The sequence below is a fragment of the Octopus bimaculoides genome, chromosome 8, assembly GCF_046866305.1.
Source record: "Octopus bimaculoides isolate indiv1 chromosome 8, ASM4686630v1, whole genome shotgun sequence".
Classification (NCBI taxonomy): domain Eukaryota; kingdom Metazoa; phylum Mollusca; class Cephalopoda; order Octopoda; family Octopodidae; genus Octopus; species Octopus bimaculoides.
This window is the reverse complement of record NC_142935.1, coordinates 24,148,899-24,155,763: the sequence shown is the minus strand read 5'-3', so window position 1 is coordinate 24,155,763 and position 6,865 is coordinate 24,148,899.

Below are 6,865 nucleotides of genomic sequence, written 5' to 3'. Positions count from 1 at the left end.
AATTAGACGAATTTACAGTCACGTTGTGTGGTATACTTATTACGCAAGAGACTGCAGATTGACTGGTGTCTAAGCATTAGTTTACAGTTTCATACACGTGCATAAACACCTACAGTAAAGCGTAAAGTATTCAAAACAAGAGAAACGTTTGATGTAAGTTTTTGAAATTTGCGACGAGTCCGAACGGATGTTAAAACATTATGTTAAACATGAGCTTCCGAATTCCATCAGAGACAGCAACTTCATTTTAGCCTACATTTCGAAAATTTATGCCTATAACCTGTGCTTTTCAACAATTGTGCTATGTGGAATATGACAAGGACTTTAATGCAATAATTGGATTCCTTCCAACATAGACCAGTGTGTGCACTTGTATACACACATACACACAAACATATAATATAATATAATATAATATAATATAATATAATATATATATATATATATATATATATATATATATATATATATATATATATATATATATATATATATATATATATATATATATATATGTATATATATATATATATATATATATATATATACATACATACATACATATATATATATATTATATATATATATATATATGTGTGTGTGTGTGTGTGTGTGTGTGTAATATATATATTTATATATATATATAGGACCGTTGTAGTTCTCTTGAGACATTGTAATACCGAAGATGTTAAAAAGAGAGAAAATAGAAAGCTTCTGACAATACGCAAAGTCTTATAAAGCCTTTATATTTCAGGTGCAAAGGCCCATTTTCAGATGGTGTATACATGTATATACATATAAATATGTATTATGTAAAGGATCGTGGGTAAGGCCAGAACAATGCGAAGTAAATGAAAGGCAAATCGTAAGACACGAATATATGAATTAATGTAGACTTATCTTGCATTTAATATTTTCTCTACCCTTATCTTGAGGGGGCGCCTTGTTTCGCCTTTGTATAACCTACCACAGCTGCATGAATGGAGCACACGCAGTTCTTAGTTATATTCTCTTCTATTGGTGGCTTTATATGTATGTGTGTGTATGTTTATGTGTCTGTGTTTGTCCTCCCAACATCGCTTGGCAACCGATGCTGGTGTGTTTACGTCCTCGTAAGTTAGCGGTTCGGCAAAAGAGTCCGATAGATTAAGTACTAGGCTTCCAACGTCGTGGGGGTCGTTCTGCTCGACTAAAGGCGGTGCTCCAGCATGGCCACAGTCAAATGACTGAAACAAGTAAAAGAGTAAAAGAGGTAAAATTGAAGAACACGGCAGATACAAAAATGATGTCACGAATTGATACAAGAAATCAAGGAATTTTTCGGTGTATGTAATACCGTAAAGTTCGTAATATCTCGTGCAAAATGAAGGAATGAATAAATAATCTGATGCTGTGATTTCCTGCGGAAACACATAAGACTGATTTTACCAGTTTAACCTAGCATTTGTCAGTGGATAATCCACAGGACGTGGCTTTAAGTTTCTGATCTTCGCCCATAGCTATGCACGAAGGCCCCATAAAAAGGTCGAAGGTATAACACATTTCTCTCCCCCTCTCAATCTCTCTCACTCTCTCTCCCTCTCGCTGTGACAAAACAATAAGTATGTGTCTGTTACTGTGTATGTGGGTATGTATATGTGTATGTATGTATGAATATATATATATCTATACGTATATATGTATATGTAAGTATATATGCATGTATAAATATATGTATATATATATATATGTACATATATGTGTATATATGTGCGTATGTACGCATAAACATATGTATGCGTGTTAACTGGCAAAGTCTGCACAATTTTGCAACGCAACAGCAGGCCAAATCATTCATATATCACGAGAAACAAAACGCAATATTTTACCCCAACTGACCGGGCTTAGTGGTCAGAGAAGTCTTGTCATGATAAAGTAAATTAAGTGCAGTGGAAAGAGATGGAGAATATAAAGCATCACTATCATAAACATAGATATCTACACACCAATGTCTATATGCATATGTATGCATGCATGTATAAATATACACGCATGTATATATATGTATATATATATATATATATGTATATTTATATATATGTATATGTATGTTTTTATATATATATATATATATATGTGTGTGTGTGTCTGTGTGTGTGTGTATATATGTAATATATATATATATATATATACATATATATGTGCATATATAAATTTAAATATATATATTTATATATATATATATATATATATATATATATATATATATATATATATATATATATATATATTATATATATATATATATAGTATATATATATATATATATATATATATATTATATATATATATATATAGTATATATATATATATATATATATATATATATTATATATATATATATATATATAGTATATATATATATATATATATATATATATATATATATATATATATATATATATATACATATAGTATATATATATATATATGTATATGTATATATATATATATATATATATATATATATAGATATATATATATATATATATATATATATATATATATGGGGGGGGTGCGTGTGTAATACCTTATCGATTGGACGCTGAATTTCCGACATTTTCAAGAATTAAGTATATTTATGTAAGAAAATTCACTTTGATGTCATTTTGGATTGATAATGACTACGATTGTATTAGGTTCAGGCAAGCGGAAGCAATCTCGTTTGTTGCAATGCTGAAACTAGACAAGTTAGACAGTGCTTAGCAAAAAGCCTTTATCCATCCATGCTCATGGTATTACTATCTGATTATCAGATAATTTCTTCTGACAATATCTACAGAAACTGTTATATACGCATTGATATACACGGTACATAAGCACATATATACTTCAATGCATTTGTACATATATTCGCAAATATAAAAGAAGATACATCTGCACGCACACTCATTCAAACACATATGTATATGAATACATATGTAATATATCATTGCTTATTCGCACAGAAATAAATTTACTAGTGTGTTTTGGTGTATTTATGAATGAATATATACTTGGGAAGGACATTTTCTTTTCCTATAGCAACCACTACATAATATGCAATTAGAAATTGTAAGCTATGGGAAATAACTCAAGTAGGACAACGGTATGAATTTAGATTATTCAGTTAGGCATTAACTGTACTGTATGATGTACGCAAAAATAATTCTAAATACATTCAAATTTTCCTGCTAGTAATGGAAAGTAACCCAAAGAAACTTAGTGACAATAGTTAGCGACTATTAGAGATCAGTGGAGATAATTTCCACAAATTCGAATTTGATTTGATTTCACATAAAATTCAAATTTCATATTTAGTAGGGGTGATTCCAAAAACACCTGTTGAATTCTAACACAGCCAAAACATATCCGTAGCTGTCAGTTACAATTTCCTGGTTAAAAAGTCAGCATGCTTTTTCCCAAAACATTGAAATTTAATTTTCTGTTAAACTCACATGTTCTCAAAATTTTACCTCTTTTGCTCTGCTGCACGGATTTTATTTTGTTTCATTTAGAATTTCTTTTACATGTTTTATGCTCAACTCGTCAGCATGCGTGCGTGTGTATGTGTGTGATAACTGTTTTACAGGCATCAGAGATCATCGACTCTCCTGACACAATCTGGAGATTCATGATTTGTTTTCTCTTTGGGAAATATAAACCGTTCTATTCCTCTGGTATATATACAGAGGGCTCAGTAACTGTTTTGGCTTTCCTGAACTTATATCTGAGGCGTTCGATATTTGTAACCATTACACAGGAGGACTGCTTCATGTGACAGAGATTATCCACTCGCTCATCGATGGGGCCTCATACGATATCTTTATATATCCGCTCTTATCTGGAACTTGTATGTGTCTTCTAAATTTTGACCGACAACTGGTTCTCTAACAGGAATGCACAGATATTTATGAATCAGGACCTACTATACATAACCGGAGCTTACATAAACTTAATTTATCCTTTATAAAACCACCCAGTGCTCATCTCAGCAGAATACCGAGCTATTCTTCTGCATAATATAAAATAAGTTAATCTATTTTACGAGTTGTGATATTTTAAAGGGAAAGAGTATGTATGCATGATAAAAAGAAAAAAATCCAGACAGTTTCTTCACAACCATCGGAGCACTTCGCGCTCCTCACGATCGCAGGTCTGTGAGATGGCTGTGAGTTGTGAACAGTTTTGAAAAGGAACCGGAAAAAGAAGTATGAGCACGCAGTGCACATGTGTACACTGAATTCGTAAAACTGAAGTCAATAATAAAAAGCAATATCAAACAAGTTATTATGATTATCTGCATGCCACGTCTGACGCCACTATCATGCAGCTTTGATGCAATTTTCTTGTTGAAGTTACACTTGAAGCGTAGACATTGAGCACCGTGTCTCTAAATGATTTAAGATAGTAGCAAATGTTCTTTATAAAGCACCTTACCTTCCCAAGAAAGTATGTATTGAAAAATATTATCATCTGTACAACGTAATTTGTTACATAGCAATTTTAAAAAAATATTTATCGAAAATATTCTCCAACAAATTTAGTAAACATAAAAAGAAATCTAGCAAAATAATGCGCAAAAAGAACGGAAAATTGCAACCTACAGTGGCAATCACCTGCTGGAACTCACGAAACTACCCCTTGGACTCCTTGTTAAGAATTAACGATTTAAACATTTGTTCCATAGAAAAACTTTGATTTCATTTAATATGCACTCAGTTCTTACCGTTCGTGTAAAAATACATAAAGAAATTCTGAGACACTTCCCCGATAAATATGCCGCAATTATTTTTAAAATATATACAACAGGTAAGCATAAAGACAGGAATATTGTCTTAGTAATGGAGTAAATAAGTAACCGGAAATTGACGAATGGTTTAACGTTTTCCTCTGTCGTATGTCGTGTTCGTATCTCTTAAAACAAGAAACAGTGAATAACAATATGAATAACAATATAAATAACAATAAATACGATTTCAAAGTAAAAATTGCATATTTGCTGCATACTTACTGGACAATTTTGATAGCGTCTTCCTCATTTCTCACTTCTATAGGAACCAGACATTTGCAGATTGCTTGTTTGATGTAAAAGTTTCTGTATATACGTATATAAAGAACCATTTATTACAATATTCTCGTTCTAATTAAGATTTATGCTTGTATATGAACTAGCTTACATGGAAAATCAATCAGTTCTGAATAATAAGAATTCTTAAAAGCATCTGAATACAAAACAATTTAATGGATGTTTAGTGAACTAGGTGATTTCAAACGAGCAGTCAGTTGGAGGAGTTACAAAATTTGATGTGTCCCATGTAAGTAACGTACAAAAGAGAGAGAAACTTGCTAATGCTTATGTTTTATCGATTGATGATTTGGCAGAAATAATAGGATCAATTGGACAAAGCGAAAGAAAACGACCGCCTTTATATACTGTAACGTGGTGACCCTGATTTATATACACGCATTTAAGTATAGTTGTAGGCTTATAAATTCGATACAGAGTACCAATTGTATCCCTCTTCACAATCATGTCACTCCGTCGATTACGACGAAGCGCATTCCTGTTGAGCCAATCAACGGAGCAGCCTGCTCGTGAAAATAACATGCAAGTGGTTGAGCATTCCGCAGACACACGTTACCAAAAGTGGTTCTCAAATGTAACAGGGTTTTCTTGAATTACAGGTACAACTAATTTTTGAAGTCACGTGCATTTACTTAAACACACAGCCGCCTATCTACGTATTCAACTACTTACCTATATGTCTAACTCTGCGTGTACATATAATCATGTACCTATAATGCTACACACACGCACACTCAAACACACACACACAAATATATATATATATATATATATATATATATATATATATATATATATATATATATATATATACGTACGCACATACATATATTAGAGTGGTGAGGAAAGACAATGCAGGATAAGGACATTTAGTTACGTTTAATTCAGTGGAAATTGGAAATTTAGCTACATAACGAATGGTAAAATATAGTAAAGATAGGCGCAGGAGTGGCTGTGTGGTAAGTAGCTTGCCTACCAATTACATAGTTCTGGGTTCAGTCCCACTACGTGCCACCTTGGGCAAGTGACATCTACTATAGCCTCGGGCCGACCAAAGACTAGAGAGTGGATTTGGTAGACGGAAACTGAAAGAAGCCCGTCGTATATATATATATATATACGTATGTGTGTTTATGTGTCTGTGGTTGTCCCCCCACCATCGCTTGACAACCGATGCTGGTGTGTTTACGTCCCCGTAACTTAGCGGTTCGGCAAAAAGAGACCGATAGAATAAGTACTAGGCTTACAATGAATCAGTCCTGGGGTCGATTTTCTCGACTAAAGGTGATGCTCCAGCATCGCCGCAGTCAAATGACTGAAACAAGTAAAAGAGTAAAAGAGACTAGAGTAAGGAGTATAGTCTCTGACAGCAGTTTTTGAGATATCCTAGCTATTGAAGCAACGAAACGTCATAGGAGAGATATACGTTAGACAGTGTAAGAATCTCCCTCATCTATGATGTTTGTTGTTCATTATCTCCGAGAAAGTGGAAAGGTCCAATTAAATCCAGTTCGATCGGAACTTCTTTAGGTAAATCCATGATTTAAAAAAATGGTTAAATGGCACAGCATAGTGAGAAGAGGGAAAAAATTGTTATGCAGTACTCCATATTGAGGGAAAACGAAATTGAATGCTAGCAGATCCAAAGTTGTGCAAATACTGACAGGATGATTTAAGATAAATCCTAGTGAGAGAAAAGATAGATAGATAAGTGGTTTGTATTAGATATATAATCTTCAGTATATTGAGATGTATTGA